The 24,456-nt window shown below is 37.2% G+C and overlaps 1 long non-coding RNA gene across 2 annotated transcripts in view; it reads left to right on the top strand.

Moving 5' to 3' along the window:
* LOC139014608 (uncharacterized) overlaps positions 1–24,456 on the top strand; it is a 171,646-nt gene that overhangs the window by 119,572 nt on the left and 27,618 nt on the right. For both annotated transcript variants that reach the window (XR_011472247.1, XR_011472248.1), the window contains one exon: positions 16,157–16,335. This is a non-coding gene — a long non-coding RNA (uncharacterized lncRNA). The remainder of the gene's footprint in view (positions 1–16,156; positions 16,336–24,456) is intronic.

The following is a 24,456-nucleotide window of genomic DNA, read 5'->3' as shown; positions in this document are numbered from 1 at the left end:
AGATCAGAAACTAAGCAAGGCAGGATGCAGCAAGCAATGTGGGAAAGTAGCGAATAGGTAACAGGAAGTCTGCACCATCTCATGGAGAGCCGCCTACAGGTTATCCTACACTTCACCATCTGGAAGATCTGCTTTCAGGTGGGTGGAACAAGAATTCAGAAATCTTGGCAGCAGGTAATAGGTACAGTCCTGCAAGCCAGCTGGCAGCAGAAAAATCTGGCAGAAGTAATATAAAGCCAACCAAAATATCGGGATTTAGAAGATAGAATCCAGTCCATGGATCATTGGGGAGAACATGATGCAGGTCTAGTACTCTAGGACTATAATATCAGGTGAAGCACCAAGATAGGGAGTCATTTACTGAAGTCAGTATATAAGGAGTGAGTGTGATCACAATAATGGGCAGTATTAGACGTGTCAACTTTGTTCTTATCCATTGCAAGGACGGTGGCACACTTTGTAAACTCTGGCAATGGTAGTCTTTTTTTAAGGATACAAAGAGAGGAAAACAGTTTAAAGCCATAGCTTTGCTACTCTCATGGCAATAATAGACACTCGGTAATCACTCTGATGGTTGCTGCCTCAGGAATTGTTATCATTGGTCAGACGGACGTGGCCACCCTTTCCTTTTCCTCCTGTTATTACTGAAAATCACCATTGTATACTTCGCTGCCTTGTGTTTACTACTCCTGGCTTCTGCTTACTGTTTCCTGTCTGTGTGTTCTCTAGCTTCTGTCACCCACCTCTGATTCTTAGCTCGTATTCAAACTTCCCAAGAACTTAATATAGTAATTTATCAGAGGTGTCTCATAAATACACTTAATGATCTATGAACAAGTCAATAACCTGGCTATCCTTAAGTCAAGTTCCATCACTGGCTCAGCCAGCTATGGACTTGATGATTGGACTGGATTGGATTACTTGGTGATTGGTGGTCAGCTTCCCCTTACCAAGGGTAGTGAAAGTCATAATGGACCCCTCTAATCCACTAAAATAGGAATAAAAGATCAAGACTGTAGCAAAAGGAAAGCTGGTGGGATATTGATCTAGGGTTTCAAAAATCCATACACAAGATGACAGTGGGAGGCCACCAGGTAGGTCCTTCCAAAGTGATACATATGAGAAACGCTATGTTGATTGGTTGTTAAATAATTTGGCTGAGTTTTCCCATCTCTCCCTTCCAGAAAAATCTCTGAACAGAGTCTTGTAAAGATTTTACACATTTTAGAAATAGGAATGCATAAAAGAAGTTCTGAAAATCTAAGTATATATACTATTACTTTCTGTGCTATATGAAAGCCATGGTTAATAAAAGTTCATGGCAAAATAAAGGTTCCTGGATAGATTGAGATGTCATCAATTTGGGGGAAAAAGAGAGAAAACATCCATGAGCAATCAATTAGACTACAACTTAAAACAAAAGCCAAAATTAATATAAGCTTTTTAACATAAAATACATCAATAAGATTTTGAAAGGCAAATATTCCATGTTAGGCTGAATCATGACAGGCAGGTCTAAATATATGTATTAGTACCTCATAAATCCTGCAGAGAGAGAAGGAATATACACAGTATTTAAGCAAATGGGATTTGTTCAATCTAAAACAGTTCAAAAAATGAAAAATTTAGATACATTTTTAGATAAATTTAGATAGATTTTACAAATCTCCTTACATTTATTTCATATTATTTTTACCAAAAACTTTTGCATATAAGAAAACACTACATTCAGAAAAAGTGACTTGCCCAAGGTTACATGGCTAGAAAGTGGATAAGTCAGAATTCAGATTCATAACATCTTTAATCTGATTCACTACCCTCTTCCCCCTGAAACAATTCTTTTTTTTCCTTCTCGGGAAGAGCTAGATAAAGGATAAATAAATGATAAAGTGGTAGCAGTATACGAAACCTTTACTGATTCATTAATATTATCAAATTTAATGATATTTAGGGATCCTCCATAAGTGAAAGTACATTTTCTTTAGCTCCCTGTGCTGCATGTCAACTTCCTGGCTTCTTGGCATTCTTTCTCAAAAGTAGCAGGAATTCCACAAGTATCATCCAGATGCCAGCCTCAGATTATGCTCTTATAGCAACAATTAAATTTCCTTAAGATGTGTTTCATCATTTACAAAGACTTTCATACACACACCATTTAGATACAGACAGGCCCTTTTCTCAAACATACTCTTCTCCTTAATGGTAGATCCATTTATTCAAGTTGAAACAAATAAGATAATACTATGTACACATTTTAAAACTTTTCATGATCTCATACATATATTCCTTTCAGATTCAAACTCAATATTTTCTGATAATTTCACATAGAATATACCTACTCAGACTACAATGGGCATTCAAAATGAGTTGATATCTTTTGAATGTAGTTCTTGAGTAATTCCTATATGGTAGGCACTGTGCTAGGCACAGAGGGTATATGATAATGAACATGACAGATGTAGAGCCTACATTCTGCTGGGGAAATTAAACATCAAACATATATGAAATAATTTTTTAAAAGACTTAGAGTTATGGATGAAATAAATTGATTTTCATAGTAGAAAATAAGGAGTTTGATAATTGGTATTCAGGAAGCTTCTTTTTAAGTGGGTGTCAGTTAAGTTGAGGTCTGAAAAAAGAAACGCCCAAAATTAGGGAAAAAAAGGTCAGGCAGAGAAAACACAAGTATGGAACTGGGCCAGGCAAGGGCTGAGTATTGGGGGAACTAAAAGAAACCAGCATGTCAGGTAGTTAGAGGGAGTGGAAGGAAGGGGCGTCAAGAGGGTTGGAGAATCCTATGAGCTTAGATTTTAAGTAGTATCATGGTGCTTATTGGGTCATGAGGTGAGCTGTGTAGGATACCTAGTATCGTGGTGCTCATTGGGTCATGAGGTGAGCTGTGTAAGATATCCAGTATCATGGTGCTAATTGGATCATGAGGTGAGCTGTGTAGGATATCCAGTATCATGGTGCTCATTGGATCATGAGGTGAGCTGTGTAGGATATCCAGTATCATGGTGCTCATTGGATCATGAGGTGGGCTTCCAGAGGAAGTTACATGCTAACAAGTAAAATTGTTATTTGCCTTTTGAAAAGATGGTGTATCTTTTTAACCTTCCCATTTGGTCTGTAGGTTCTTTAGATCACATCTTATATGGTATGAGATGTGCCCAATAGGTATCTTTCAGCATACAACATGCTAAGTTGGAATCCCATTATTCCACCAAGTTTCAGGAATGGGCACTGGGCTGGAGGAGGCACTCCACATGTGTAGTGGATCTTTCACAGCCAGAGAACTCTGTGGGCTTGAATCCAGTGTCCCCTGCTCCTCCCTGCTGAACACAGTGCTCAAGAAGCAGCTATATCCATTCTGGTTACAACAGAAGGACTCAATACAGAAGTCTGGCTTCAGGGCAAACCTAAATATATATAAACTTCAAAAAAAAATAGCATCCTTATAGAACTTTTCCTTCAGAATTTGTAGTGTTACCATAAGCAAAGCAATATTTATATGAGTTGTGTACTGAGTCAAATGGCATAAAAATGGTGTTTTTGAAAGTATGTTTTCTGTGTTAACATCTGAGTTACCTTAAACTTCTATTGATATTTTTTAAATGAAAATTTACTCAAATACTAAAGGTGGTTTGGGACAATGGCAACAGCCAGAACATGCTAACCCTGAAGAAAGACATTTGTCTTTCCGGTGCCCATAATTCTAGAATTGCTCACAATATAAACCCGTGCAAGGACTCCCTGTGCATCAGTTTATTCTGAATAGCTAAAGTAAAGATTTGTAACCATGGGAACCAAAGTACAAAAATAATTAGTGGGCTTTCTAAAAAGGTAACTCAGTTATTATTCATACTGACTTACACATGCAATCTAACTGGCCAGATTTGACATGGCTTTTCGTGGTCCCTGATGGAAAGTTAACTGAACAGAATGACCATAAATTTTTAAGGATCAGGTATATTTAGATTTGTTTAATCTGTGTTCAGCTGTTAATAAGCTCTTTCAATAGAAAAATGGGATGATATGGATAAATGAAATAGAATTCCATTTTCACTCAGAGTTCATATTTCCCCACCTCTTGTTAGCTCTTCCCTTCCTCAAAACAAAGACCATGAGTAAAACCCCCAAACCCTTTGTCTTTTCCACAAAGCAATTCTAGACTAGATGATCAAAGTTTTCTTTTCAAGTTTTTCCCAAGTGTTTTCAGTGAAGACTTAAGCTGGCAAAGAATCAGCCTGTCATTTAGAAAAAAAAAAAGAAAGAAACCAAAAAAGGAAGGAGGGTCTAGAAAGAGAGTATTACAGTCTCCTAGGGGACTGTGATAGCCTGCTTCTGGCACAGCTCCCAGTGATTCCTGACTCTCTGTGTAATCCCCTCCCCTTGAATGTGATTTGTACCAGCCTTGGCTGGCACCTTAATTACAGCCCCCTGAGAAACCCTGAAGCAGAGAACTCAGGTAAGCTGTGCCCAGATTCATAACCCACATAAATTATAGCATAATAAATGCATGTTGTTTAAAGTGACTAAGTGTGGGGGGTAATTTGTTACACAACAATATAATGAATCCAGGAACTTTTAAAATTACTCTCATCAACATGTTCCCTGCCCACCCATTGTCCCAATAACTTGGCACTGCCACATAGATTATGTAACATTTGACCATATTCCCCAAGGGATCGTGATATAATCACTTCTCCTGTTTCTGTCCTCTATGAACTTGAAAGCAGTGACTCATCTTTACATTCAAACTAAGAACTTAATTGAGACTTTATGGTACAAGAAAGACTCCATATTTGTGAATTGAGTTTTGTGGTTTTAAAGGTTGTAGGTATGTGACATACCTACTCAGCTTCTGTCAATTGTTCTAGGTACATGGCATACTTACATATTCTCTAACAAATACAATAGAAGAATGGTAATTTTAAAATGACAGAACTAGGAGACATGGTGGAAGAGACCAGTAAGAAATGGGGAAATGGGAGAAAGAACAGGTAAAATGATGAAAAGTGACAATTTTAAAGTTAAAAAACTCAATGTATCTTTCAGCATACAATATGCTATGTATAAGCTCCATGATTTAGAAGGAAATGATTTAACTTTAAAGGCCCTCTATTTCCTTCATTTATATGAATGGAAAAGTAATCACCTAGTGTAGATGGAAGAGCCCAGCACAGTAAGTGGCATCTTACAATGAGGCAGGGCAAACACAAGAGTGGAAAAAAAACTGTCTCTTTTTTAAAAAAAAATATATTTTATTGATTTTTTACAGAGAGGAAGGGAGAGGGATAGAGAGTTAGAAACATCGATGAGCAAGAAACATCAATTACCTGCCTCCTGCACACTCCCTACTGAGGATGTGCCCGCAACCAAGGTACATGCCCTTGACCAGAATCGAACCTGGGACCCTTGAGTCCGAAGGCTGACGCTCTGTCCACTGAGCCAAACCGGTTAGGGCAAAAAACTGTCTCTTTTTATATTCTTTCTTATTTAGTGTGTGTGTGTGTGTGTGTGTGTGTGTGTGTGTGTGTGTGTATTCTGAAGCCCAGTTCTGTTTTTTACTCACATCTCAGGTTACCATGATCGAGTAGTCAATAGATTTCTCATTCATTGGGAAATCTAAATTTAAGCTATAGTGAATGGAAAATAAACCATATTTGATTTTAGGAAGGCAACTGTATTGACTCCCTTAGCATATAAAATTTAAGGAGCCTGGCCACCATGGCTCAGTGATTGATTGTAGACTTATGAACCAGGTGGTCATGGTTTGATTCCTGGTCAGGGCATATACCTGATCGTGCAGGAGGCAGCCGATCAATGATTCTCTCTCCTTCTCCCTTCCTCTCTGAAAACAATAAAGATATATTCAAAAAATGTATGCTATCTCCATCAGTTACTTGTCAGTATTTTGCACCCCTCCTTCCCCTTCTCTAACCTTGTATCTTGGAGGAAAGGTTGACTCAGAGAAAGAGCTAACCTAACCTGATCTGTTTTTGCTATGCTGACCATTATAGCTGTATCTCTGAAATAGAGCTGTGATGAAGGGCAGGAAACCTTAATGTATTCAGTTGGGAACAGGGTTCAGCTTGGCTAAAGGAGCTTTCTTTCAATCACGTCTTGCTAATATCATGCGAGTGCCAAGACTTATGAGTAGATTTGAAAATTGCGTAAAACATTACCCAACCTGTTTTCCTGAGACATTCAATGTTTAAGTGGACAGGGATGCATCTGAGAGCTTCTGTCAGGCCTCTCTATCAGTGAGTACATCCTCTCACAGAATGGAAAACACTTAACAGTAGTGATACAACCAGTGTTCTTAGAGTCAGTCATTTATAGTTATTTTGGGGAACTTCTTTGCTGGGGAGACCTTGAACTTCTTTCCAAAGATCCCTGTACCTTAAAAGCACCCAACCCTGAAACCTGGGCTCATTATTCTTCCTTGAGGGACTTCTTTGTCCTTGGGTTTGCTCCAGTTACCCCCAGAACTAGTTATTTAGGGTCAGTTTTCTGGTAACAACCCTCCCCTTTAATTTTTGGTTGTGCTGTGCCGAGGGACATGACATTCAGCTTCCCACCTCTCTTTCCCCTAAATAATGCCCTTTGCCCCCACTGAATACAGACCATCCCTGCTTGCTTACTTCCACGCCCATTATTGGCCTGCCTCTCACCAGGCAGGACAGAGATGGTAAAAAATGGAAAGTTAAACCATTCCATTAACCAGCTGGCCACCTCCACCAATTCAACAGGGAAACAGTATTTATCGTGTGTCATTTGGGTGTGACAGTATTTATTGTGCGTTACTTGCCTTTTGAAAAGATGGTGTATCTTTTTAACCTTCCCATTTGGTCTGTAGGTTCTTTAGATCACATCTTATTCATGTTTGTATCTCCTAAGTTTCCCACCATAGTGTTTAATTGTATAGTGCTTAATATATGTACTTCTTGAATGAGAGTAAGAGAAGAAAAAGTAATTGGCATTAATAGAATATTATGTGTTTATATTTTTACATACACTATTTATCTAATTCTAACATTTTTTCTCTCATTTTACAGAAAACTTAGTTTATTCAAGGCCAGGTATCCAGTATGTAGCAGAACAGATATCAGAATGTGAGGCTGTCTGACACAAAGCCTTTATATTTTCTTTGATAACATCCTGCTTCGAGATTATTGCTTCACAGCTGTGACCATACAAAATCATTCTTTCCACAATTTCTTTCTTTCTTTATTTTTGAATCCTGATGTCACTGATTATGGGACAATCACAGCCTGAATAAAATAGCTAAAAGATTACAAAGTATATTTATAAAAATTTAACTGGTGAAAACAACAAATGGATTGCATGTTAGTCACTCTTTGCACCCTCTCAGTCTATGTATGTATGATCCCTTGTTCACTTCATAAAAGATTCTTTGTCAAATTTTAGAAATAATGTTGACAATAAATAAGATATAAGGTATAATAATGTCTCTGAGCATAATAGTTTTGATGATCTAGACAGGTTTTGATCATATTATTTTACATCATCATGTATAACAGTAATATTTAAAATCTTATTACCCTTTTAAAAAAACAAATAAAAAGGCATTGTTAATCTGTTAGTTTTTATGAGAAATGAAGCTTATATGTAAATAAGTAATACTAAAAATGATGAAAAAATTGATAGATGGTTAAAATTGCCATCAGCCCTAGCCGGTTTGGCTCAATGGATAGAGCATCGGCCTGAGGACTCAAGGGTCCCAGGTTTGATTCCGGTCAAGGGCATGTACCTTGGTTGCGGGCACATACCCAGTAGGGAGTGTGCAGGAGGCAGCTGATCGATGTTTCTCTCTCATCTATGTTTCTAACTCTCTATCCCTCTCCCTTCCTCTCTGAAAAAAATCAATAAAATACATTTAAAAAATAAAATAAAATTGCCATCACTGGATAGAAATAAATTTAAAGTGAAAATTTAAAGTAAAAAGTAAGCAACAATGTTTAAATGTTTTATGAATTATAAATGCAATCCAGAGTCCAGAAAAATTACTAATACATTACCCAGCAGTTGAAAATATTGACTAAAATCTGAAGGAAAAAAATTAAAGTTCATGAAGGTATTGCCAAGTGAGCAGAACATGCATAACTAATGGAGAACAAATGATAAATTTAACAAACTGTCTGAAAAGTATACAAAAAATGCACAAAATTAAAAAGAAGAACACATTTAAAAAATTATAATGTGAAAAAATGTTTAAAAGTGTAAACAAAATTTAGAGACAATTCTATGGTACATGCATTTACCAGACTTGAAAAAACTACTGAGTACAAATAGGCGCTTGAAACCCCCTGGCTGTTTCAAGCACCTTCAATTGCATGGTTTTGTCCTTTCCATGAACACACTTCCTCTGTGAAATTTGTGGGTTTTAATAAGTGCCTTTCTAACCCCTCTGAACCACAGTTTTCAGGATGGACTCATCTAAAATCCAGAGATCTGGCATTGCAAGTCAGGTTGGAATTAATTACCTTATCCCCGTTTTGTTTCCAATAGTCTACTAATTTTTCTTTTTATCCACTTAAACTCCATTTCAAGGGAATTATGACATTAATTTTTTCCTTCTAATCCTATTAGGAACTTCTGTCCTACCTGTTTTACAAATGTGGTTGAAATAGATAGACCTACCCTCAGACAATTGTCTCTCCTCTTAGACATAATGCCACGTCTATTTCAATCCTAGAAGATATATTTTGTTTCACTGTCTCTATGCTTTTGCTTCAATCCATTTTTAAAAAAGAGTCTTTAAAGCTTCCTCATAGCTTCTTGAATAAACCCTTACTTGCAGACCAGGAATCACAGAGAAGGGAAGAAGTCATGGTGACTTTTATCTGATAACAATAAATATCTTCTGTAAACCATGATTTCCCTTAGCAACTCCCTAACGACATGATTCTTGTAACTCGTGTTGATAAAATGATTTTTAAAAATTACAATTATTTTACTGCAGAATATTATAATATGAACATTTTAAAATGAAAACTTAATTGATTTGATTTAAACTGTATGGATTAAAATAAAGGTAATTAAGGAATGTGATGATGATATACTTCTTGTTAGTATAATTTAGATATGTACAATTTAGTGAGCAATGTGCCAAATAGCTCGATTTTTCTATTATTTCTCATGATGATAATGGAGCCAGGAATTTTTTTAAATGACTTTTATAAAACTCTTCATTGTTAATGTCCTCACGTAAATCTTATTGGAATGGGTATTGAGGAACATTATTAGAGGGTGTGGAGGGAGAAGAAAGAACAATTCATCTTCTCTCCTTAAGAGGGAGAATGCATAAATACAGCTTAATCTTCCTGAGAGAGAAAATAGAACTTATTGATGCTGAAGGACAATTACACTCTACCCTTTTTGTTTAAGTAATTCATGGCTCTACTTAATTCTACTAAATCAGGATATTAAGATAAACAACAAAATAATGAATAATCAGGCCACTAATTTGTCAAACATAATGCCAACCTGGTTATTTTGTGCCTTAAAATAGACACTGTACTTCAAGAAATCTTTCTGGATATTACATAAACTGGGTTATAGCAACTCTTAGACATTAATGCTCAGAGTTGTAGAAAAGTATTTATTTATTGTTGTGTATGCTTTTTATTATTTGGGTATAATTGACATATGATATTATGTTAGTTTTAGGCATACAATATAATGATTTGACATTTGCACATTTGCAAAATGATCCCACAATGAGTCTAGTTAACATGTTACCACACAGTTACACATTTCTTTTCTTGTGCTGAGAACTTTTAAGATCTGCTCTCTTAACAACTTTCAAATATGCAATAGAGTAGTATTAATTGTACATTGTATCCTATGACTTACTTATTTTATAACTAGAAGCTTGTATTTTTTTACCTGGTTCACCCATTTGGCCCAACCCCAAAGACCCCACCTCTGGCAACCACCAATCTGTTTTCTGTATCTAATTATCATCTGCTAATTCTCCTTTTCTGTATGAGTACTTGTGGTGCTTTGTATGCTGAGTAATTTTAGATTGTATCCTGGACATTTTAATATTACATTATAAAATTTGTGTCTTGTTTAAATTCTACAGAGAATGTAGTATTTTTTTTATACTAGAGAAATTGTTAGGTTCAGGCTATACATTTCAATTTGCCTTCTATAGGCGATAGCTCCAATGATCAGTTTTTAAAGCCTAGGTAGTCTCTTCAGATTCGTCCAATTTGTGCCACACCTCATATTTGGTCAGTGACCTGGTGGTAGTTTACCTCTAGTTCAGTTCACAAAGTCTTTGATAGGCTAATTAGGATCAGACCTTTGTGAGATGGGCCCCCTAGCTCAGAGCAACTTTATGGGATAGCTTTCATGAACTCCTTTTTCAGGATTCTGTCCAAAATCTTGGGGCTCTATTTGCCCCACTTCGCTGAGCACTTTTGGGTTTGGGTTACCCTCTGGGCCCAACCAACTAAAGGACAGAGAGAGAAAAATTGTAGCCGGGTGGCCCTGCATTTTAGGGATCTCAGATCCTCTAATTGGAAAATAAGGTTCCCATCCCTCAGAGATTTGGCTCCTGTTAGCTCTTTTACTGGTCACTGCGACCACCAGAGGGGAATTCACTGGAGGGTAAAGTGGAAGAGAATGGAAAAAAGGGAAAAAGCAGTGTAAGGGGAAATTGCCATGTTCTCTCTGAATGTTAGGAGTTCCTCTTCTTGCTCCTCAAGCCACACCCAGAGGGCTTCTGCTGGAGCTCTGTTCACCCAGTGCTTACTTCTGTCTTATCCAGGCTACGTGACATTGGAGAAGAAAACGGGTAAGTCCATTGCTAGTTCAATGGCATTAAATATAGAGTTATTAGACCTGTTGGCAGCATATGTTTTGTCAAATTGGGCAGTCTTACAGTCTCATTAAAACTTTAGATTCCAAAACCTCCAAATGAGTCTTGGGAACAGCTTATCTGTGATGTTTCATATCAATCCATACCTGTTTCATTAAGGTTAGCTTTCTTCATTTTCCTTAAAAGAAGTCATTTGCTTCCACAAAAGCAGAACTTTAATTTTATATGACTGAGCACTGAGTTCAGTGTCAAAGTTCCGCACAGCTGGAAAACAATTTAGAAACAGAAAGTTATTGTATAATCTTTCATCAACATAGAGAAGGTGCAGGGCAAGGACTCAGATCTAGTTCCCAAATAATACAAAGGAAATATGTAATTCAGCAAGTAATTCTCAGTGAACTTATAGTAACATGACTCACAACAATAAAATAGGCTGAATGGGAAATGATTCAGTGAAAATATTATTCAGAACAAGCAATTACTGAGTGAAGGTATTACCCACAGCAGACAATTACTCAGTGAAAATATTACAGGGAGCAGGCAAATATTCAATCAACCATTTGACAAGGAGAGCAATTATTCCATAAACAATCATATAATTGTACCCAATGGAGCGTGCTTGCCATACGGCATACAAATTGTTTACAGACACTTAGGATGATGTCCTGACTGCTTAAAATGTGGATAATTTATGGTTCTCATTTGTCATTGTTGAGATAATTTTATTTGTTTTACTTTCAAGTAAACAGCATTAAAATGTGTACAACCATTCTGAAAATCAAATTTTCAAATAATGCTATTTCAGATTTTGTTGTTGCATGTTTCAAATTGTCCTCTCTCTTTTTTCTTATTTCCTCCTTCTCTGGCTGCTTCTCCCTGTATCTCACTGTTTTCCCTTATTCATAATATATCTGAAAGGGTAAAGAAAAATATTAAAATATCCATGTTTATTATTAAATCTCTCTGTAAGTCACTCATGAAAGTGTTTTTTAAGGAAAAAAATCAGCAGCACCCATTTATCACACGTTGATTGGTTATAGGTATAGTTTGCATTTATAAGGTAAAATGGCAACAGCAAATGAATCCTTAAATAAGTATTTCAACCATCAACATTATTGACTGCTTACTCTTGTCAGTCACTGTGCTGAGAGTACATATGACAATTCTCATTCTCAAGGATTGTTGGGACTAGTGATAGGGACTGACTCACAAAGCAAAACTGTCAACAAAATATGGTAACTGTTGAGAGGTATGCATAATGGGATACGGGAAGCAAAGAGATGAGTTCAAGATAAACTAGTTGAAGGTATTGGAGGCTGAGCTGAGTGTGGAAGAAACACATATTTAGCCAGGCAAAGAAAGGTGGTAATCAAGTCCTAGGCCAATGAAATGTGATTGGAGGCACAAACCAAGTGTGGGGACTTGGGTGTGGGGATTCCAAGCAGTTCAGTGTTGCAGGATGTGACACACACGACATAGGGCCAGTGGAACGGAGGCTGGCAAAATATGCGTATTGGAAGATCATTGTGCAGGAAATTAATACTTCTGCTTTACTTGTATTTCAAAGGTTCTTGGTATATATTGTTTTCTTTTTCTTCATTTACCAATTTCTAAATATAATTCAGGATTAAACAGTTAATTCTTCTCAATTACATTTAGTCACAGAGGGAATTGAAGAGAGATGAGTGTGCCCTAGCTGGTTTGGCTCAGTGGATAGAGCTTTGGCCGGTGGACTGAAGGGTCCTGGGTTCTATTCAGGTCAGGGGCACATACCTCTGTTACAGGCTGGATCCCTGGCCCCAGGTTGGGGTGTGTGGGGGAGGCAACCAATCGATATGTCTCTCTCACATCAATGTTTCTCTCTTTCTGTCTCTTCCCTTCCCTTCCACTTTCTCTAAAAGTCAATGGAAAATATCCTTGGGTGAGGAAAAAAAAAAAGTGATGAGTGTTCAGGAGAGAAAGTGCTTGCTTCAATATATGAAAATAAAAACAGCTTAAGAATGGCGAATAACACTGAAAATATATGGAAAAGGTATCGAAACATAAGACCATAGGGATATAGAGAATTGAGGAGAAAGGAAGGTGAGATGAAATCTAGCTACAAGATACCCCTCAGAGTGAATATGGGTTGCAGGTATCTCCAGGAATTCGGTGTCATACTAGGTACTGTCATATCTTTTTAAGCTCCAAAATGAAATGCTATCATCAAATTTGCTTGATACAAACATTTTGAAAAAGGTTCTAGTGGTCACCAGCTGTTTTTGCCACCTAGTATTCATTTACTCTTCCTTCTCTTGGTAGTTCCATCCCCCACACCCCACTGGGGCATCAGCTCTCTCCCAGGCTCATCCATATGATTTGAGAGCACTGACTCCCACTCCCAGTTTCAGAGACCTATGTCAACCATGGTTTCTCCTCTTTCATGGTCTCAGATACTTCTCTGTTCCCATGGGAAGCATATAATCCCACAAGGAGCTTTTTTCTGGGGCTCTGAGAAAAGAGTCTCTACTTACCTTCTGGATTGGTTAGTGTTGGAGTGAGGTTGGAAGTACTGAGTTGTCTTTCCATAATAGGATGACGAGGCTAAGAAGAAAGTCTATACGGGCTTCCATACCAAGTCAGAGTTTGCAGGTGTGCAGTATAGTTTAATGCCCCAGTTAAGCCATTAGGAAGCCATCTCTCTGTCTCTTGAGCTTTTCAGACTATGCCAGCCAATATCTTTCCTTTTTTTCTGCTTCAATCTGAATTGGATTTGGAAACCAGAATAATCTTGACACTAAGGCTGAACATTTGACGTAGTTTGTCAGGTGGCTGCTACATATTTTGTTCAGTCACTTTCTTTTAGAGACATAAGATTTCACATTATTCTCCTAACTACTCTTTGGGGTAAGTACTATTATCCCAGTTTTACAGAGGAAAAATTAGAGGCCTAAAGAGATTAACTACTTGCTCAAATTTGAAAGATTTAACTTCCTGACTCACACATTTCAATCCAAGACTGTCTACTTTTTTCATAGTAAGGGAGTTTTCAAATTAGGCTGTAAATCCTATTGTCTCTTTATGTTAATGAGCCAAATACTTGAATTTTTCAGCTAATTTTAGCAATAAGTGATTGCTCACAAATCTTTCCTGGAACCTGCCTTTTGGCCATATTAGCCTTCATCAGGGTTTTGCTGGCTGGCATTTGTGAAGTTCCCTGGGCTCTTGTCTTCAGGCGAGAAGATGATTACACCATTTGACAAATGTGATATCTTAACTTAGCACCCAGCACAAATGAGCTTTCTCAATGGCAGGGCAATTTGAATATTGTGTAGGTGTTCTTGTGGGTTTCAAGCACTTTATTATCAGTATGGAAATACTGACTTACATATAGGCCATGTAGTGGCATAAAGCTTTCAGAGCATTTGAAAAATGGAAGCTTCCTCCATTGCTAACAAATCAAATGTAATGAGGAAAAATTGAGAAAATGGAAATGACTTCCCCTGCAGTGAGCTAAGAAATGGAAAGTTTTCTTTCTCCCTTGATTCTTTCTCAAACTTAATTTTATAGTGGTTTTGCTTTGCATTAACAAAATACTCTTTTCACTTTAAATGTAATGTATTCCACTGAAAACACTATTCGAAACCTGAATACTTTCTTTACAATCATGGTGCAGAGACACTAAAAAAACAAATAGATCTCATGTACCTAACTATTTTTGTATTCTTATATGCCTCATTGTCTCAGGTGAGAAACTTTTAGTTACAAATAAGAGAAAACTGAATACAAACTAGCTTAAATAATGTGCAAATATATTGACTCACTTCACTTCTAGGACAGGTGTCATGTATAATTTGATAAGGGCTTTAGTTCCATTTCTATATAGTTTCTTTTCTCCACAGGATGGCTTTACCCTCAGATGTCTTTCCTCTTGATAGTAAAATGTCCTTACTTTACATGCAATAACCTGTACATGTGAAGAAGAATCTTATTTTCCTCGAAACATAGAACAAAAGGTTTTGTATTTCTTTGTGCTAGTCTAGATTAATGCATTGTGCCTGGATACATTCCTATCTCTGATTCTATCACTGTGACAAGGAGAATATATTTACAACCGGAGAAAGGGGTAGAGTAAATATACCTTCAAACCACATAGTAGAAATTCATATGGAGGAGGATGGTTTCCCAAAACAATAGTGTGGGGTTTGCTGGGAAGGGAAGAGGAGGGAATAAATATTGCTTGCACAATGAATACATGTCCACTACACCTATTAACAGTACTTTATAGGGTCAAGAAATTTTATCTCCACTTAAATAAAATACTCTTCTAAAACATTTCATATGGTGGGTTGGTTTCCAAAATAAATGGCAAATACCTACACACTTCATAAGATATTTGTCTGTGTAAAGATAGGGGCTCTTTACCCCGTGTTGTGTCAAATGTAAGCTATGGGAATACCTGGAAAAAGCAGAGCCAGGCAGGGTAAAGGGCTTATTCCCAGGCATTGAAGCATTCCATAGCCTCTGACAATAGTATAGTGCAGTGGTTCTCAACCTTCCTAATGCTGCAACCCTTTAATACAGTTCCTCATGTTGTGGTGACCCCCAACCATAAAATTAATTTTGTTGCTACTTCATAACTGTAATTTTGCTACTGTTATGAATCGTAATGTAAATATCTGATATGCAGGATGTATTTTTCATTGTTATAAATTGAACATAATTAAAGCATAGTGATTAATCACAAAACAATATGTAATTATATATGTGTTTTCCGATGGTCTTAGGCGACCCGTGTGAAAGGGTCGTTCGACCCCCAAAGGGGTCGCGACCCACAGGTTGAGAACCGCTGGTATAGTGGTTACCAGAGGGAAAGAAGGATGATAATGTAGAAAAGGGAAAAGGGGGTCCAATATATGGTAATGGATGGAGACCTAGCTTTGGGTGGTGAATACACAATGCAACATATAGATGATGTTTATAGAATTGTACACTTGAAGTTACAAGTGTAACAATTGTTTGTGCTTAAGAACATTTTTTATATAGTTATTTTGCTCACCATTCTCCCTTCAAACAGTCTTGTTGTTAAACAAGGCTGGGATAACTGAGTTCACTGTTACTTTATAATTTTTATTATTATAGTTCTCATTTTCTCATTTTCATATTGGTTTGAGTTTCTCACTCATCATTTAATGGGAAGGAATTAAATAGTATACTACACTATGCACAATTTATAATACCCTAGTTTTCATGAATCAGTCTGTTTATACATAAAATAACATTAAGCTGAAACTAATTTATCCATCTATCATGGTTCCTCAGGTGTTCGATGATGACTTTTAATGCAGTCAGAAAAAAGACGCTCAAAAGAATGAAAAAAAAAAAGACATCTAATTTTCACTTAACATTGATGGAAATTCAGTAAAACCTGGTGTCCCTTTCCACCAATATCTCTTGAATGCGGTCATCTGGAAGCTCAGCCACATTGATTATGTGAACTTGTGAGTATCCTTTGGTTTCAATCATGTTGTTAAGATTCAATTGTGTTTCAACGGTAAAGCAAAAGGCAATTATAACCTGAAGTACTTTAGAACTGGAGCTTTCAACTATTTGAGTACGTTTCTGCTTCTGCTATATTGGGGTCAAAATTTATACTATAAGCCAGGAATTAGACTTTAAATTATGTCTATTTTAAAAAGCACAGGTTGACCCTGATATCGGATTCAAACATCCCAAGAATAATCCATACTGAAAAAATTTAGGTGGTCAGGGAATATCTCCAAAGTCTTGATATTTTGAGTTGAGATCTAAATGACAAGGACAAATCAACCATGTTAGAATTTGAAATTGAGTATTCCTGGCAGAAGGACAGCAAGGGCAAATGTCCTAAGACTAGAATGAGCATAGTTTTTGAGAAACAGAGGAAGTCCAGATGTGGCCCAAGCACAGTGAGCACCAATGAGGTTCATGTAAGATGAGGATGGTGAGCCAAACTGGACAAGATTGCAAGCACAGTGGAACGCCAGTAAAGTTTGTTTTTTAGAGAAGGAACAATATGACTCTACCTGCATTTTGATAAGATCACGTTGGCTATTGTATTGAGAATGGACCATGGGGATCAGAACTAGAAGAGGGAAGACGAGAAGCTTGAGTTGTGCAGGAATAAAGATGATTATAGCTGGACTTCAATGACAGCAATTTTCAAGATTCCTGTAAAGCGTCACTGAATGCGTGCAGACACAAAGGAGGTAAGAGTTTAGATCTGAACTTGTGAATTTTCTGGGTGAGTGTAATGGAAGCATAAAAGGTTTGCCGGTTGATGGATCTTGTAATTGAAGCTCTAGTAAGAGGATGTGAGGTCTAGTGTATGTTAGGGACAATGGATTAGAGTCTAAAAGAAGCTGAAGTATTTTCCATTAGACTACTTGACAAAACAAGTAGTAATAATAGGACATTGGGTAGCTATGGTGGAAGTGAGCAAAGGGTTTGAATTCAGGATTTTTTTGAAAGTGGAATGTCAAATTGTCACAAGTTTATAGCAGTGACCTAAAAAGACAGTAAATCTGTGTTCAAATTGATTTTACATTCTAGTGGATAAAAGAGATGATAGGCAAGGCATTTATAATCAAGTGTTGGGTGTGATGAATGGCAGGGACTGAGGAAAGAGAGATGGCTAGTGCCTAATAAGGTAGAAGGCCTCATCAGTCATGATGAAGAGTATGATTTTTTTCCTTAGTGCGGTGGAATTCCACCAGAGGATTTTGGGGTGTGTGTGTGTGTGTGTGTGTGTGTGGTGCATGGTGTACCAGGGAGGACATGATTAGATTTACATTTATAAATGGTTCACTAGGGCTACTCTCTGGAAAATAGACCTTTAGTGATAAAGAGAAGGGACCTGTTCAGAAGCTTCTACACTAGTCCAAGCAGGAGATAAAGGTTCTCTGCCTACACTGGGTAGCTATGGTGGATGTGAGCAAAAGGGTTGAATTCAGGATATATTTTGAAGGTAGAATGTCAAATTGTCTGGTTCTTGAGAAGCAGTATCTTTTCAGCTCATTCAATCCCAAGAGACCACTTCTAAACACCAGGCTGACATGGTCAAAATTAAAATTTGGCAATTATTTTCACATTTATGATTGCACTTAATACAACATCTCTATGTGGCAGTTTTCACTAACCATTTTGAAAATCAGTATACATCATGGACTTTGTAGGATGTAGAGCAGAGCTAATACAAGAGGCATTTAATTTACAGATACCAAGAGACTACCATGTTTATTTTGGAGTTATATTCTGTCTGTCCCGAGATATTCAAAAGAGAATGTACACATATTTTGTTAAAATTCAGAACAGTCTATACAGTTTTATTCCATAAGAAATTCAAGCGGTTAATATGACTCTAAAATTTCACAACTTGTTTTCTTACCACAGAAAGACACTCATTTCACAGGTCAATGTTTTTTTTTTGTTCACACAGTTCTTGCTTCCAAATGGTAAGACATTTCAAAAATATAATAGTTGTAGTTGAGCAAAATAATTTTGATTTGAAATCACTTTTATTTTTGGAATATCCTTTTAACACATAAAATTTTGGCAGAGAGCAGTCACCATTACTGGCTTTCATACCTGTTTCCCCAAACACAAGTCTGTTTTTTTGCTGAGCCACAAGAGTACTAGTAGTTAAAATCAGTCTAAACAGGCTTGGAGTAAAATCAAGGGCTCAAGGAGTTGAGAAGTCAGGGTATCAGAGAGCTGTTCTTATAAATGTTGAAATTAAAGTCCTTTCAGGAAAGGTGTGATGAGGAGATTGTGACCCAGGTCCTGAAGACATCACAAAGGAAAAGAATTGACAAAAAGGCCAAGTAAAAGCCAGTGATAATGAAAGCAAAGTGTTAAATGCTAATGGCAGAGGTAGACCTCAATGTAGTAAGGACTTCTAAAAGGGTAAGGGGAAGAGGTAATGTGTGTCTGGAAAGGAGAAAGCCACTCACTTCACTATGTAGGTCTCGGTGTTAAAGAATATGTGGAAATAAAGCCTTCTACTTGACAGCAAGTATTCTTAGGGAATGGCCTACATACAGAGCAAGGAGGTGGAGGGAACTTGCAGAAAGACAAAAAACTGTAGGGGAGTGTGCTGGTCATGGAGTAAGAAATTCAGTGGATTCAGTGCAAATTTTTATCATCCTCATTTACCACATTGAAGCAAACTGAAGCCCCCAAATGGTTATTTATCCAGTTCATAGAGCTTCTCGGTGCCGGTAGAATGTAGCTTCTTAGTAATTTTATGACTCCAAAACCAATGTTCTCTATAAGGAATATGAAGCTCATTCAACGTAATATCAGATAAATGCTATTATTTTTCATGTTTAAGCCAGCAAAGCATTACAGTACAAACTTAATGATGCTTTTGGTGATAATATAAAGAGGAATGCTCTACCCCACTTACGAGAGGTCTCAGTGTGCTAATAGATATGTTGACAGTGTCTAAAAAACTCGTTCAGGTGCCAGTCAGGGCAAACTCTGGATTTTGATAGTTTTTTGTGCCTGCTTTAGGACCATGCCTGGATAAAAGCAAGGAAAAATAGACTTGGAAAGTTTGACCAACTTGCAATGTGATTAAGAGCCAGCTATGCACCCCAGTTATGAAGAGACACTATGCAGAATTAAGAAAACTACCATTTTGTATTATTGGTATCTTTCCTATCAATCTTCAGTTTTTAAATTTTTTCTTCTTACTCAACCATAAAAGCATTTAAATGTCAATTTTTATCAGAGTATCAAATTAAATTTAATTCTAAAAAAATACTTATCTGGTCAAAGGGTGATTGATACAGTGTGTGGCGTTGCCTTAGCAACCACCACACACAACAGTAAGTAAAAATTCCTGTGAACTCAGGGGGCCAAGGTTTTCATGATTCAGAATATAAATTATTCATAAAAACACATTTTTTATGTCTTTCTCCAAAGATTTAAAAAATAAATAATTTTTTATAGTGGCTTTATACTTTAATAACTTTTTTCCTGACTAGCAGAGCAGAGATAGCTAACACCTAGATTCCTGCAAAGAAGGAGAAGAATAAAGCCCAGATTTACTCTAGAAGGCCCTGGACCCGCTAGAAATCTAGTTACATTAGCAGCATGTGAAGTGGGCCAACTCTTGGATCTACACCTTAATGAGGGTTGACTGTCTACAGAGAAGATGAAACCTTAGCTCTCCTCACCAAGCAGGCAGCCAGGTGACTCTCTTTCACCCACCCCAGCAGGCAGGAGATGTCTGTTCTCTGGAGAAACTGACCTCAAGATGCTTAGAATGCGGGAGCGAGGCTCACTGAAGGTACAGGGGTTCACTGAAATGTGCATGGGTGTTATGAGACTCCCAGGGTGTCCCTCATCCCTGCTCCAAGAAAGCAGTTCATCACGAATATACTCTTCCAGTCACCAAAGCAAGAAAACAAAAGGTTATTTTCTGAAAAGACTGCTCTAGAAGAAGACTCTCACTTTGGAGATCTTCTGACATTTGAGGTCCCCTAAGACGAGAGGTTGCTCTGCTAGATCACTTTACGATGCTGTTTATCGATTGAAAAGTCCTGCCATGGCCCCGGATCTCCCACGGGACCTTCAGTGCCTCATTGAAAGGAGAACTTAAAGGCAAGTGTCACAAGATATTTCAGAAAAACTTCTAATGTCAAGGCCAAAGCCTAAAATAAATGAGAAAAAATAAATACATTTGAGCAAGAAGATGACTCAAGAGAGCCAAAAGAAAGCTTTAAAAAACTATTATTAATATGCTTAGTTTGATAAGAATAAATGACACAGCTATGACATGAAAATAGGATATGGTAAATTAAAAAAAATCACTTTGGAAATTAAAATTATGATAGCCAAAGTTTAAAAAAATCAGTAGAAGGTATTAGAAGATTTTTAAACAATTTTCCTGAAATGAGAAAAACAAAACAAACAGAAAATTATAGTAAATAAAATATTTTTAAAAAATTAAATATTTCTCCATAAGGTCAAGCAGCCTCATAAATAGAGCCTAGGAATAAATGAAGATAAGGCCATTTTAATTGAAGTAATGAAAAAAATATTTTAAAATCAAAGAAGAAGGGAGGTTTTTAAATTTAAGTTTGCTCAGGTTAATGAATGAAGGACATCCCTTTCACCACATCATCTTTATATTTTAGAATTTTAAAAAGTAGATGGCACACAGTTAAACAAATGGGGAAAAAGAATGGCCAACAGCAGCATACTGCAGTAAAATCTGGAGAAAACCTGCAAGGGTTTAAAATTGGTCTCGGTACTATCTGGTCCCGAGCAAAATTCTTATTTATTCATTTATTTTTTATTAAATTAATTGCATTGATATTGGTTAATAAAATTATATAGGTTTCAGGGGTAAAATTCTATAATACATCATCTGTATATTGTATTGTATGTTCACCACCCTATGTCAAGTCTTCTTCCATCACCATTAATCCCCTGTTTACCTTCTATGTCTCCTCACCCCCTTTTCTCAGGTAATCACCATGCCGCCATCCGTGCCTATAAATTTTTGTTTTTGCTTAATCCCCTACCTTTATCATCCAGCCCCCAAAGCTCCCTCCCCTCTGACAGCTGACAATCTGTTCTCCATATCTATGAGTCTTACTATTTTGATTGTTAGTTTATTTTAGATAAACTCTTAAATTCCACATATAAGTGAAATCATATGGCTTTTGGCATTTGTGTTTCTCTGACTGGCTTATTTCACTTAACATAATACTCTCCAGTTCCATCCATGCTGTCGAAAAAGGTGAGATTTCCCTCTTTCTTTATGGCCGAGTGCTAGTAGTATTCCATGGTGTAAATGTACCACAGCTCTTTTATCCACTTATCTACTGATAACCACTTCTAAATCTTGGTTATTGTAAATAAGGCTGCAAAGAACATAGAGGGGTGCATATATTCTTTCTAATTGTGTTTCTGGTTTCTCTGGATATAGTTCCAGAAGTAAATTACTGGGGTATAAGACAGTTCCGTTTTTAATTTTTTGAAGAAAACCTATACTGGTTTCCAAAATGGCTGCACCAGTCTGCATTTCCATAAACAGTGCACTAAATTTCCATTTTCTCAAAAATTCATTAACTTCCCGATCATAGCTTCATTACACTTTATTTTATAATTTATTCAAATGTACCTTTCTTTAACATACCTTGCTCAAGTGGGCTCTAGGCTCTGTTAGGGCAGAGACCTTGACTGTTTTGTTCAATGCAGCTTTCTCAGTGTAGCCGAATCAGGAGGCAAACTGCAGCCCCGGCCTCTGCTCCCTCAGTCCTGTGTCATGGGTGGGGAGGTCCATCCCCAGGGCTGCTCTGGGCCTCCACACAAGAGAAGTTCGGCAACAGGGCAGTTATTTTTGGGTGTTTTAGTCCAGGACAGAGGTTTCAGTGAACAAAAGTGATGGTGGCTGAGTCAGAGGCTCTAGTGAATCGACACCCAGTGCCAGAGGAGCAGGGCAGGTGGTGTGGCTACTACTCTGATGCTTTTCAGCAGGTTGAAGGTTGTATGAGTCCCAGTCCACCCCAGATGGGGAACAGGGACCACCATGCAGATATGCATTAGCTTCTCAGAATTTGCTAACGGACTGACTGATGGCCAGTAGTGTGTGTTTGTGTGTGTGTGTGTGTGTGTGTGCACCCGCGCACGTGAATGTTTTTAAACATTTTGGGAAGAGCTATTATATGAAGAGCTATTCATAATCTTTGACACAAATTTTTTTTTATTGGGATGCATCCTAAAAATAAACAAGTCTTTATTTATGTGTGTTCAAATCAGGTTTTTAATAATAATGGAAATCACTTAAATGCCTAAAACCAGAAAAATTTAAGGAAATTATGTTAGAGAGGAATATTATGTACCCATTGAAATCAATAATTTCTAAAACCACTGAATGATCTGGTGAAGCATTAATAATATACTAAATGAAATTTGCAGAATGTGAAATTACACAGTGTGAGGCAAATGTCTAACAGCACATGCAATTAGTAAGGAACTGCATAAATTTGTTAGTAGTAATTGTCCCCAGTTGTGAAATTATGGTAGATTTAATTTATGTATAGGGTGTGGCAAAAGTAGGTTTACTGTTATGAGTATGTGAAACAGAATTTATTCTTCTGTTATTTATTATTGTATTATTTTTAAGTAAATAACTGTAAGCCTACTTTTGCCCCATTCCATATTTCCTAAAACACTGGAAAGCACTGTTTTGATTTCTTAAATTAGAGCCTTATAATAAGCATTATTAAATCAGTAGGAGACCTAGCTGGTTTGGCTCAGTAGATAGAGTGTCAGCCTGTGAACTGAAGGGTCAAGGGCACATGCCCAGGTTGCAGGCTCAATCCTCAGTTGGGGGCGTGCAGGAGGCAGCTGATCCATGATTTTCTCTTACCATTGATGTTTATATCGCTCTCTCCCTCTCCTTTCCTCTCTGAACTTAATAAAAAAATCAGTAGGAGATAGATAAAGACAGTAAGTTATAACCATGCTTTGCATATGTATGATTATTATCTATGGGAATTGTTGTCTTAACTTTTAATTCATTTATGCTAAAACAAGAAAATTTTTTCATAAAAGAGATAACTGTCAGCAGTCCATTATTTGGTCACCTCCCATGGTACTCCTCTAGGAAAGAGAAGAAAGACTGGCTGACTTCCCACCCAGATAAGCCGGTGCAGGGACTGCTTGCAGACAGAGCAGAGCCCCTCCTCTCTTATGGCACCGGGACAGCCTCTGGAGCAGAGAGGGAGCTCTGCCCACCATTCTGAAGCAAGACAGGCTCATGCACAGCCTGGGTGAGGCAGTACATGGTAATTCAAGGACAAAATCTTATATTCCAGCAATTTAAAGACACCTGGAACCACCAGGGCCAGTTCTCCGGTTAATTCATTGTCTAGATTGTGGAGTCCCCAAATGTCATCAAGTAGTTAATCACAGGTCCAAGGCTGCACAAGAAACCTATTCTGGCCACATCCCCAGCTCCATCAGAAAGAACTACTTAGTTATATAGTGCAGACCACAAAGGACATTTATAAGTATTCTTACTTTGAAGGATATTGTTTTGATTCATATACTGCATTGCGCAATCTCTGCTAAATCTATTCAGCCATTAAGCCCAAGCCATACGGCTTATAAAACAGACTCGGCCTTCTGGTATACATACTGATTCCATCATGTTGGAATCACATGTTGGAATCATGGCATGTTTCATCACAAGCTGAGTCTTATACAGTCAATGCCATGTATACTTAAAAATACCGGATAAGGTTATTCGAAGCAGAAGAACCAAACAAAAGAGAGGAATACAGTTAAGAGAAAACATGACATAGTTATTCATTGATTCAACAAATATTTAATGGGAACCACTAAGCGTCAGGCACTAAAGATTTTCTGAGGACAAAGGGGTGAAGAAAGTAAACACACTCTCCTGGAATCCAGAATTCAGTGGTCAGTAGACAGTGAGCACAGTTACCATGTGATAAATGATATAAAAGAGACTGCTGTGGGGGACTTAATCTTGTGTATACAAGGTGAGATATGGCAAAAAAAAGTCACTCTGATAAAACGATTTTAAGCAAATATCTATG

This window comes from Myotis yumanensis, unplaced genomic scaffold, assembly GCF_028538775.1.
Source record: "Myotis yumanensis isolate MYYU_CA2020_CCGP unplaced genomic scaffold, mMyoYum1.0.hap1 SCAF_7, whole genome shotgun sequence".
NCBI classification, from domain to species: Eukaryota; Metazoa; Chordata; class Mammalia; order Chiroptera; family Vespertilionidae; genus Myotis; species Myotis yumanensis.
The sequence above is the reverse complement of the archived record's forward strand: the minus strand, read 5'-3'. Positions and strand labels throughout refer to the sequence as shown.